The sequence below is a fragment of the Tupaia chinensis genome, unplaced genomic scaffold, assembly GCF_000334495.1.
Source record: "Tupaia chinensis unplaced genomic scaffold, TupChi_1.0 Scaffold000255_1, whole genome shotgun sequence".
NCBI lineage: Eukaryota > Metazoa > Chordata > Mammalia > Scandentia > Tupaiidae > Tupaia > Tupaia belangeri.
The window spans coordinates 859,286-872,208 of NW_006159735.1; the positions used below are offsets into that span (position 1 = coordinate 859,286).

Here is a 12,923-nt window from a genome sequence, read left to right on the forward strand (position 1 = left end):
GTAACACGTGTAAGTCAATACCACTTTTGTGAAACACACAAGAAACAGTCTAAGACTGTGTTAGCAATTCACTTCCCTGGACATAAACTTTTTATTCTTTTTATCTACATTTAGTTTCATTTAAGTATAAGGTATGTGTGCTCATGCCGGTATAGGGTGGAGAAAAAAAGAGAAAGTGAGAAATCACCCCCAGGGCAGGTGGCCACACCGCAATTCCTTCTCCATGCTCCTCTCAGGATTTAAGCATGCACACATAAATGCCTGGTAATTTTTTCATTTTTAAGAGACACATGTGTGTGCCAGAGAGACAAAAAATGAGAAACCACCCCCCCCAGGGTGGGGTGGGGGTAGAGATTGCCACGTCGCAATCCCCTCTCCTCCATTGTCCTCTTGAGATTTTGGACACGCACGCACACACATCTGGCTTGAGTTTCTAGTCACCGGGCCCAGGACTCTAACCACAGTTGTCTATGTGTAGTCCAGTGACGTAATCATTACGTCATCAGCTAAAGACATGAACTAAAGGGACCAGCAGATGGCATAATGGTTATGTTGCTGGACTCCCATGTGGTCAACTGAGGTTCAAGTCCCAGACCTGGTGGCTTAAAACTCATATTGGGAGTGTGTATGTGTGCGTGTACACAGTCCCAAGAGGAGAATGGAGGAGAAGGGAATGCAGTGTGCCTCCCCCAGGATTTCTCACTTTCTGTCTTTTTCTGTTTCTTTCTGTATCCCCAGCAAGCAAAAATCTACAGGAAAAATCTCTCTTAAGAAAAGAAAAACAAAAGAGGGAACCAGCAGTTAGCATAATGGCTATGTCGCTGGACTCCCACATAGTCGACCGCGGTTCGTGTCCTGGACCCGGTGGCTTAAAACTCACGCCGGGCGCATGTGCGTGCGTGCCCAAGATCCCGAGAGGAGAATGGAGGAGAAGGGATTGCGGCGTGACCATCCCCTCTGGGGGGTGATTTCTCACTTTCTGTCTCTATGTCTCTCTCTGTCTGTAGGGTGAGCGCACGCACCCTATAGCGAAAACTTCTCCAAAACACAAAAAACGAACAAAAGAGAGAGAGAAAGAACTAAGTGAGCCTAAACTGGTAATAAAATATACTAAATTATTAATTGGTTTATAATTTACTTCAAAGATTAAACTAAAGTTAATGAAAAGAAATGGGCTTTTAGTTTACACTACGGTTGTTTGTTTTTTGAGAGAGATTTTTGCTGTAGGGTGTGTGTGCTCACCAGAGAAACAAAAAGCGAGAAATCACTTGGCCAGGGGAGATGGCCAAGTAGCAATCCCTTCTCCTCCATTCCCTTCTCGGGATTTTAGACACACATGTACACATGACTGGCCTGAGTTTCAAGCCGCTGGTTCCAGGATCGAACCATGTTTGACCATGTGGGAGTCCAGGGTCTTAACTACTGAAACCACCTGCTGGTTCCTATACTACAGCTTTTAAACCATTCAAACAGTGCAGGTGTTCCATACAGGAGCAGGGGAGAAGTGCGAAGTTAAAGCAAACCACAGCCTGATGTCTACGCACACTGTGTGAACCTATAGAACAGGGTGTGCTGTATACTCCAGACACAGCACCTGGTGAATTTACTTCTTCAGGAACCCAGTCAAATTTTCTAACACGAGTATTCAGGAGGCACTGAGATCTGTCATACTTAATTCTTAAAATCACTCAGACTAGACGTATTTATCTGTTCACAGCTGCGGTGCGTACCAGTGTTGGAGACATTGAGTACTAGGTCAGGACTGGGAGCTAGGTCTCCCAAGACCCCGCTCTGTCCACCAATAGGAAATGCACTCCTTTTTAATAACAGGAGGCCCATCGCCTGGTACAGGATGGCTTACTTGAGAGCTACATGCTACTTAAGAGCATGGTATTACTAACATTACACTCTCTGGATTTAAATTACTGAATTTTGCATAAAAAGAAGAGGCCTGTATCCCTAGTATATGTGAGATTCAGGTCCTCAAATAGCCAGACCATGTTCATGTGAGTAAAACAGAAGAGTGCTATTTCCAATGTAATCACAGTAAGTGCAATAGCTCCTTTTCTCCATTGGCTTTGGAAGTTGAACAAAAAAAAATTACTACTTCAGTCCAGTAATTCTGCAGCCTACAAAGTAACTAAGAACATGGTCTAAAAACAGGCCAACTACATGAGAGGCATCAAAATAACTTTTAAATACAAAGATAAAACAACTCAAAGTATAAAATGCTTAATGTGATTAACTTATCTTGCAAATACAACATACATAATTTGGGGCCAGACTTGTTACACAACCAGACCCACAAAGGAAGGTCCCAAGTTCGATTCCCAGGGCCACACTGTACATGGTAAATGGCACATACTTTGCTGGCTGGCTGAGGCTCCAGGTGGATTGCAGTGTGAGGACTATGGTCAGGCTCTCTTACTCCCTTGTGGAAAAATAAATGAATTAAACTTCTTTAAAATGTCAAGTCTGTATTTTATATATTCTCATACCCTAAACTCCTAGATTTCTCTGTTCATTCATCGTTCATTCCCTTCTCGAAGAAGGGTAACCTTGCTCATAAGACATCCCCCTCCACTACTCATGCTGTCAGGGGACCAAAACATGTCCCCATGGAGCAGACCACACCAACGTAACCAACACCCAAGGAATTAGAGAACATGCACATTCCAGCAACTGCACAAGAAAATCCTCCAATTCCCTGAGCTTAATCAACTATGCACATCTTCATGGCCATTTTGTCTAGCCTACAAGGAATAATGACAAGAGTCACAGACTGGGCCAAGTCCTGCTCTCTCTTTGGTTCCTTCTGCTGCTACTCCAACAGACAGCAAAGGAAGACGGGGTAGCAACAGCGCTACATCTGGACCGAAGTCCAGAACTGCTCAAGCATCCAATAATCACCATGACTTGAGGGTCTGGGTGAAACATCTGTGCTTTATCATCTGTACTGGTTAATATAAAAATCACACACTTATCACTTCCCAGTTCTACTTCCTTCTTAAAAAAAAAAAATCTTAAACTGGATTACAAATAGAAAGAGAACAAGAATAACTTTCCTCTACTCTTACCCCTTCACAGCACACCCCAGCACCCCAGGGAACTGTAACTGAAGTTCTACCTGTACTAGTAATAAAACTCCAAAGGGAGACAATTTAAAAATTCTCCTTTTAACTGCTTTGGAAGACTTGCTGGCTAATCATAAAATAACTTCCTTTTCTTGCCTGGCAAAAAATAGATGCTATTTATAAAAGTGAATCAAGGTGCCGGCAGGTGGCGTGGTGGTGGTTGAGGACGCTGGACTTCCATATGGCCGACTGCAGTCTGAGTCCCAGACCTGGTGGCTTCACGTGCTTGCTCTTGCTCTCACTCTCTCGCTCTCTGGTCTAATTATTTAATTAATTTATTTATAAGTAAATAAAGCTAAATAAAATAATTCTTTTTAAAAATAGAAAGAATTGAAAGCGGAGAACTCCATGACAGAGAGCCTGGAAGGACTGTTGAAAGCACAGAACTCCATGACAGAGAGCCTGGAAGGACTGCCAACAAAGATTCTTTAGTTTCTACTAAAGGCAGTATGAAGACCGATTGACTGACTGCTAACAGGAGTTTCTGAGCCCTCTATTTGGGATTTCTCTCCATAACCACTGAAAGCTTGCAAAGGCCTAAGAAGGGGTTCAGAAACATCCCAACAGGGTGTAAATCCCAAAAATTCACATTAAGATTATACAGACACAGGGGTCAGCAGGTGGCATGGTGGTTACCGGGCTGAACTCACACATGATTGCAGTCTGAGTCCCGGACCTGGTGGCCTGCTTTCTCACTTTCCCTCTCTTTCTATCACTCTGGTGAGCACTGTGGCCTATAGCAAAAGTTTAAATAATAGTAGTAATAAAATTAAATAATTTTTTAAAAATTACACAGGCACATTTTGTATCATTGAAAATTTCAATACTTCTTATCAAAAAAAATTGATGGAACAGTTAAGACAGAAAACTACAAGACTGTGGGAAGATTTGAACCACCCTAACCTAGTAGAATTGATACAACACTGCACTCAACAATAAACTCTCTCTTCAATGGCACAGAACACAGACTGAGACAGATAATATACGGGGCCAGGAGACAAGACTGAATAGGAATGAATGCAAGGATTCAAATCAATAGGAATCAGGTTCTCAGAAGACACTGGAACTAAATTAGAAATCAGTAACAGAAAATACTCCAAAACATGGAAGCTAAGTTATACACTACAAAATAACCCATGGGCTAAAAGAAAAAAAAAGAAAGAAAGAAAAAGAAAGTATTTTATACTAAACGCAAATGAAAACTCAACATACCACAACCTAAAGCTCTACCAAAGCTATATAGTTAAATGAAATTTTTAGTAGTAAATTCCTATGTTAGACAAGAGGATCTCAAACCAATAACCTCAGTTTCCACTTTAAATTAAACTGGAAAAAGCGGGACCAGCAGTTAGCATAATGGCTATGTGGCTGGACTCCCATGTAGTCGACTGTGGTTGGAGTCCCAGACCCGGTGGCTTAAACTCACGTCGGGCGTGTGTGCGTGCGTGCCCAAGATCCCGAGAGGAGAATGGAGGAGAAGGGATTGCGTGGTCATACCCCTGGGGGGTGATTTCTCGCTTTCTGTCTCTCTGTCTTTCTGGTGAGCACACATGCTCTACAGCAAAAACCTCTCCAATAAAAAAGGAAACTGGAAAAAGAGTAAATGTAATCAATCTAAAGTAAACAGAACAGAGTAAATACTAATGATAATGAGTTATAATCTATGGAATTTAAAAATGCAATAGAGAAAAGTCAGTGAAACTAAATCTAATTCTTTTTTTTAAATGAAATTTATAAATAATAAATTTTGGGTTAGGTTAATCAGGGTTGGGAAAAATCACAAATGAGCAATTTTACAGACATTAAAAGGATTAGCAGAAAATAGCACAATTTTTATACCTATACATATGAAAACAATGAAATGATGAAACGAACAAATACTTTTTTTTGGGGGGGAGAGGTTTTTGCTATAGGGCGCGTGTGCTCGCCAGACAGAGAGAGACAGAAAGACAGAAAGCGAGAAATCATCCCCCAGGGAGGATGGCCACGCAGCAATCCCTTCTCCTCCGCAATCCCTTCTCCTCCGTTCTCCTCTCGGGATCTTGGGCACGCATGCACACACGGCCCGGAGTGAGTTTAAGCCCAGATTCGGGATGCAAACCGCGGTCGACTACATAGGAGTCCAGCGACATAGCCATTACGCTAACTGCTGGTCCCCACGAACAAATACTTTGAAAGACACAAAATACCCCAAGAAGAAATACATACCTGAATAACTGTATATTTATTTTTTAATTAAATATATTGTTAAAAACTTTCCCATATAAAATGCACTGGTGTATTGTCCCAGACATGATGGAAGAAATACTACTAATTCACAGAAACTCCTCCTAAGAAAGTAAAAAAAGAAGAAATACCTCCAATCTTACTCTATGAAGACAGCATTACTTCAAAGCAAGGCAAAGACATGGGAAAGCTACAATCTTCCTCATGACAGATTTAAAAGATCTGGACAAATTCAGCAAACCAAGCAACACACGAAAAAGATGAGGCAGGTCAGCAGGTGGCATGGTGATTAAGGCAGCTGGCTCCCACATGGCTGACTGCACGGTTTGAGTCCCAGATCAGAGGCTTGGAAAACACTCCAAGTGAGTGTGTGGGTGTGCCCCCAATCTCAAGAGAATAGAGAAGGGATTGTGGTGTGCGGATTCCTCCGAGGGGGGTCTTCTCACTTTCCATATCTCTCTTCTTCCTTTCTCTCCCTCCCTCCCTCTCTTTCTCTCTCTCTCTTGGACAGCATACACCCTATAGGAATTTAAAAAACAAACAAATAAACAAACAAACAAAAAAAACACAACAACCAGGAACCAGCAAGAGGTGTACTGGTTAAGGCGCTGAACTCACACGTGGTCGACCACGGTCGAGTCCTGGCCCTGGCAGCTTGAAAAGCATGCCGGGCACATGTGCATGCATGCCCAAGATCCTGAGAGGAGAATGGAGGAGCAGGGATTGAGGCATGGAAGTCCCCACTGGGGAGTGATTTCTTCTTTTCTGTCTCTCTGTCTCTCTAAGGAATGCAAGTGCCCTGTAGCAAAAATGCCTTAAAAAGAGACAACCCGGGGTGAGGAAGGGCCTGTGGCAGTGCGCAGTGGCAGACCTTGGCTCATGTTCGGAAGTGATCTTGTGCACAGCGGACACATGCAAGAAACACACTGATGACACAGCGGGCTGAGGACAGAAGCAGGACATGGTATCAAGACTGTTAGGGGTGCCTGTCTATCTCTCACTCCCACACCCACCATGGAAAAAATAAACATACAAACTTAAAAAAAGACATCATGATAAAGTCAGTTTCATTTCAGGGATGCAAACTTGGTTTAATATTTAAAGCTCAATGTAGTACACCATAATAAACACACTAAGAAAGAAAAATGATAGATTAGCCCAACAGACACGGGGAAAATTTGATGTCAAACATTCATTCCTGATCACAATCCTTTTTTTTTTTGAGAGGTTTTTGCTATAGGGCGCGTGCACTCGCCAAAAAGACAGAGAGAGACAGACAGACAGAAAGTGAGAAATCGCCCCCCCAGGGGGCATGGCCACACCGCAATCACTTCTCCTCCATTCTCCTCTTGGGATCTTGGGCACACACGCACACGCGCCCGACATGATAAGCCACCGGGGCCGGGACTCAAACTGCAGTCAACTACATGAGAGTCCAGCAACATAGCCATTACACTAACTGCTAGTCCCCCTCATCACAATTCTCAACAAAGGAGAAACAAGAACAGCCATGAAAAACCTTTAGGTAACATCAAACTTAATGAAGAGACTGAATGTTGTTCTAGGATGAGAAACATACTTCTCAACACTGTACTAGATGTTCTAGGCAACTACATTCAGACAAAATTAAGTACATACAGAGCAGCAGGACAGGAAAGAAAGAAGAAAAACTTAATCTTTCCTCATAGAAGAAACTTACATACATAAGCCTGTACGCAAACACACACATACACAGAGCTGAAGCAATCTGTAAAAATAAACTACTAGAACTCATAAGGGAGGAGTTCAGACAGAAAACAGGCGACATGCTCAATATATAAAAATCAACTGTACTTCTGGATATACAATAAACAATGAGAATTGAAAAGCATAAGTTGGGGCCAGCAAGTGGCGTGGTAATGGTTAAGGCACTGAACACTCCCACGTAGCCAACCATGGTTTGAGTCCCGGACCTGGTGGCTTGCTTTCTCACTTCCTCTCTCTTCTTCTCTCTGGTCAAATTAAATAAATGAATGAATAAATAAAATTAAATAAATAATTTTTAAAAAGAAAAGCATAACTTATAGTAGCACAAGAAATATGAAATATGTTTATGCTTCTGACAAAAGGTAGGAAAACCTTGTTACAAGAAATTAAAGAAGACCCCAGTAAACGGGAGATACACTGCAGTCAGAGGTTGGAAGTCTCCATAACATTGAAATGTCAGTTCTCCCAAGACTGATTTACAGATTCAATGCAATTATTATCAAAATCCCAACAGGCTTTGTATAAACTGACAACTAGTTCTAAAAGTCACATGGAAATTCAAACAACTGATTTAGTACCACGGTGCAAAATCAATCCAATGGAGAAGGGGCAGACATTTCAACAAGCAGCACTGGAACACTGTCCTGTGTAAAGGGAGGAAAGAAGGAAAAGGAAAACCTTTGATCTATAACTCGAATTGCATATAATTAACTCAGAATGGATCACAGATCTAATTATAAACTGAAAACTCCAGAATTAAAAAAAAAAAAAAAAAAGGCATAAAAGAAAATCTTTGCCATCTGGGACCAGCAGAGGGCATAATGGTTATGTCACTGGACTCCCATGTAGCCAACTGTGGTTCGAGTCCCACACCCACACAACCTGGCAGTTTAACTCATGCCAAGCACACGTGTATGCATGCCCAAAATCCCGGGAAGAATGAAGGAGAAGAGACTGCAGCATGGCCATCTCCCCTAGGGGGTGATTTCTTGCTTTCTGTTGCTCTGGCTTTCTGGCAAGCACACACTCCCTATAGCAAAATCTCTCTTAAAGAAGAAGGAGGAGCAGAGGAGGAGGAGGAAGAGGAAGGAAGGAAGGAAGGAAGGAAGGAAGGAAAATCTTTACGAACTTAGGTAAAGAGAAGATTTCATGAGACCAGCAGATGATGTAATGGTTACTTTACTGGACTTCCACATAGTTGACCATGGTTCAAGTCCCAGACCCGGTGGTTTAAAACTCACACCAGGCACATGTGCGTGCGTATCCAAATCCCAAGAGGAAGATGAAGACGGTATTGTGACGTGGCCACCCCCCAGGCAGGGGGCGTGATTTCTTGCTTTCTGTCTCTCTATCTCTTTCCAGCAAGTACATATACCCTATAGCAAAAATTTCTCTTAAAAAGAAGTTTCTTAGACAAAAAGGCATAATCCATTAGAAAATCAAGTGATAAACTGAACTTCACTAAATAAAAAACTCTGCTCTTGAAAGACACTATTTGGAAAAGAACAAGACCTACCAAAGACTGAGAGAAAATGTTTGCCAAGTACAACACTGATAAGGACTTGTACCAAGTTTTATGTTGCATCTCATTAATTCCTAATGAAGTTGGACATCCTTTTTTATGTTCATTGTAGCTAATTTTCTGTTATGTTCAATGACTTTCAACATTTTTCTCTTTTTGAATTGTTTATTTAATTTTATTTATCATTATTATTTTTTTAAAATTTGCTACAGGGTGCATGTGCTAACCAGAGAGAGACAGAGTGAGAAAAAAGGAGAGAGGAAAAGTGATAAAGCAAGCCACCAGGTCTGGAACTTAAACCATGCTCGGCCACATAGGAGTCCAGCGCCTTAACCACTACGCCACCTGCTGGCCCCCCCTCCACACCATTTTTCTAATGCACTGTTATTAACACTGTAGACATTCCTTACATATCTTAAGTACTAACTCCCTCTTGGTTATACATGTTGCAATTATTTTCATATTGACCCTTTCTAAATAAGAAGAGGTAAAGTGAAAATGGAAACATGGTATGACAACAACAGCAAGGATAGCTTCTGATGACTGGATACTATGTATGTACCTAACCCCCACTTGCCTTTGTTAAAAAAAAATCATTTGGATTTACACAACTAATCTTTTTATTCCACTGAAAAGATAGCTTGAATAAATTACTAAATTGTGGGATACATCAAAAGGTTTATACAAAGAACTACAAAAAACAGCCCTTGAAACCACCCAGTTAAAGTTTATCATCAGTGATAATAATTCTGAAATATCCCATTTATACAACAAGGTAAAACAAATGGGAAAATATATTGCCATAATTAAGGAATCAAAATTTTCTGTGTAAATAATTTCAAATGTAAAAAGGGGAAAAGCTTCATAAACGATGTATCCATGTGGGTTCATTAATTATTAATTATTAATAAAAGCACCTCTCTGGCTTACATGCAGTAGTGCAGCAGCTAGGAGCACATGGGAGGCCCAGGTTAAATTCTTGGTCTAGTCTTAAAATCAATCACAGTAGTTTATTCCTGTTAATCCCAACAACTGCATCCTCTGGGCTGACCCTGTCTGAAAGACCTAGTGGCATGTACGTGTAGCCTAAACTATTCTCCTGATGATGAAGGATGACTGCAACATAGCTAAGAATCTTGTCTTTAAACAACATTTAAAATGTACCACTCTGCAAGGGAGTGTTGACAATGGGGGGTGGTGTGGGGTAGGGGTAATACACATGTGTATGTGTAAGACATATATGGGAAATCTGTGTGCTTATGTCTCAGTTTTGCAATGATCTTTTTTTTGGAGAGAGATTTTTGCTATAGGGCGCACGCACTCGCCAGACAGAGAGAGAGAGAGACATTAGAGACAGAAAGTGAGAAATCACCCCCTGGGGGGATGGTCACGCTGTCATCCCTTCTCCATTCTCCTCTCGGGATCTTGGGCACGCACGCACATGCGCCCAACCTGAGTTTTAAGCCACCAGATCCAGGACGCGAACCACGGTCGACTACGTGGGAGTCCAGCAACATAGCCATTACGCTAACTGCTGGTTCCCAGTTTTGCAATGATCTTAAAACCACTCTAAAAAATATAGTCTTTATTAAAAATTAAGTTAGGGATAGCTCCATAGTATAGAGACTAAGTGAGCTGGATCCCACATGGCTAACTGTCATTTGAATCCTACCCCAATGGTTTTAAAAACACACCAGGCGGGGCTGGCAGGTGGCATGCTGGCTAAGGGTACTGGACTCCCTCACGGCCGACCACAGTTTGCACCCCAGACCTGTGGCTTCCTTTCTCATGTTACCTCTCCCTCACTCTGTCCCTCTCTGGTCAGAGTAAAATAAATAAATAAATAAAATTTAAAAACGAAAACAGGTACTTGTACATGTGTGACATAAATCTCAACAGGATGGAGAAATGGAGGAGAAGGGATTGTAGCATGAACACGCCTCACTGGGGGTCTTTCTCTCTCTGAAAAGCATACACACAATCCAGCAATTTAAAAAAAATCACAGCTAAATACAAACTGGAAATACTGTTCTGAATTCAAAGTAATTATTTACTGGGTGACACGGTGGTTAAAGCATTGGACTACTACCTAGCTGGCCATGGATTTTATTAATAGATGGCATGGAATCATTAGTTTCCTTAAGTTTTCTCTAGAATTCCAATACGAATTAAGTGCACAATGTTGTAAATAATTGGAGAAAAATTTTGAAATAAAATAAAAATTGACAGGTTAGCTGGTGGTGTGGTGAGTAAGACAGATCCCACAGGGCCAACTGTGCAGTTAAGAGTCCTGGACCTGGCAGCTTCAAACACACACTAGTCATGTGTGCATGCATGCCCCAAATCCCAAGAGGACAACGGAGGAGAAGGGATTGCAGCATGGCCATACTCCAATAATGGCACTTTAAGTGACAGCTATTTTCTCAATATAATGTGGCAAAAATATTGTCTGAACTGGAAATGGCTTGTCAATGACTCATAAGAATCTATAGTAGGCGGCGTAGTGGTTGAGAAGCTGAACTTGCACATGGTTGACTGCTGTTCGAGTCCGGGACTGTAGGCTTGAAAATCACAGCAGGCACGTGCACATGTGTGCCCAAAATCCCGAGAGGAGGATGGAGGAGAAGGGACTGCGGAGTGCTCACCCTCCCTGGGGTATGATTTCTCACTTTCCCTCTCTTTGTCCCCAGCAAGCATACATGCCCTATGGTAAAAACATTTATAAAAATAAAAATCTATAGTAGCTGGTCTTTACGAACAAAATTTTATAAATATTCTATAGTTTTCTAATTTAGGTTATAAACAACTATGAAAAAAAACTGCTGATTTAAAATTTTATCACATATACTTCCTAAAATTTGACAGCCACATCTGAGTTGTATTGAATATACTTATAGAAGATATCAAATAAAAACATTGAAATCTAAGAAAACAGCATTTTCCTCAACAGCAATTTAAAGCATGGTCTAAAATCACATTTGCTACAGTAGAAACAGTCATAACAACACTAGCGGCAAGAAGACACAAGGACTAAAAGTATTTCCAAAAACCTTGGAATCCACCAAAACAAAAATACATACATAAAAATAATGAAGATGCTGGCATGATCCTTCAACTACTTTCAGACGGGAGGACATTCAAAAGCGGTCAATCAGAGAAACCACAGCTATTTTAAAACTCCTCGTGTAATTAAATCAGTCTCTGCTATTACAGCCAAGTATTCTCTCTAACGCTAATGAATGGAAGAGAACTCCAGAGAAAACCAGAGCAAAGGCTAATCCTCCAAGAGACAGAGGATTCCCATTTACCTGCCACCTAAAAGAGGTAACAAAAAGGACTTCTGGGTACGGTAAGTATGATGGACAGAAAAACCATTTTCACAGTGAGGCTACACAGACTAAAGGTGAGTCGCTCAATGAGCAGCCTTGAATACCTGAAATGCTAATATAAGGCCAATGAATAATTCCACGCCCTTGCCTACTGCCTGTTACTTGTACAGATGTTGCTGGACTCAGGGATGCTGACTTGAATCACAGCACTGGCATTTAGTATGTGACATTGAACAAGTCACCCGGTCTCTCGGGGCACTTGCCCCTACCCCTCACTCACCCCAGAACTCTACCTGCAGACGTATCACGTGACACATGACACCTAAGTGCTTACCGCTGTTCTCCCACTACCCCAGCCCACGGTGACAGATGACACAGATCAGTAAATCAGGAAGTCAGAGTTAAAGGTACTGGTCTGTGACTACTCAAAGCAATAAAACTTATCTGATCCAAAAAGAGTAATTCATTAGCATAGCCCAATTAGCAAAAGATTTCTGATACTCAGCTATGATGATGATTTATAAATGTCAAAATTGAAAAAGAAAAAAAGGCCAACTCACCTTTATATTAATAGTTTATTCAGACACTAAAATATTCTTATACTACAAGAAAATTAAGAATTTCAACATTCGGGCCAGCCCATGGCGTGATGGTTAAGGTGGCTGGATTCCACATGGTCTACAGCATGGTTCGAGTCCTAGACCCAGTGGTTTGAGAAACACTCCAGGTGCGTGTGCATACAGGCCCAAAACCCCAAAAGGTGGGAGAAATGAAGAAAAGATTGTGGCATGGCCATTCCTCAGAGGAAATGCTTCCTTTTGCTTTCTCTCTCTCTTTCTCTGTTTCTCTACGGCTAGTACAGGTATTCTCTGGCAAATAAAAAAAAACAAAAAGAAAAACTTCCCCCCGAAAAAGAGTTTTAACATTCAAGTGTTAAAAGGCAGCCCCTTAGTGCAGTAGTTAAGC

At 41.4% G+C, this 12,923-nt stretch overlaps 1 protein-coding gene across 9 annotated transcripts in view; it reads right to left on the minus strand.

Annotated features, from left to right (window-relative positions):
• Positions 1–12,923, minus strand: part of SRPK2 (SRSF protein kinase 2) — a 295,143-nt gene that overhangs the window by 51,740 nt on the left and 230,480 nt on the right. The window lies entirely within an intron of this gene.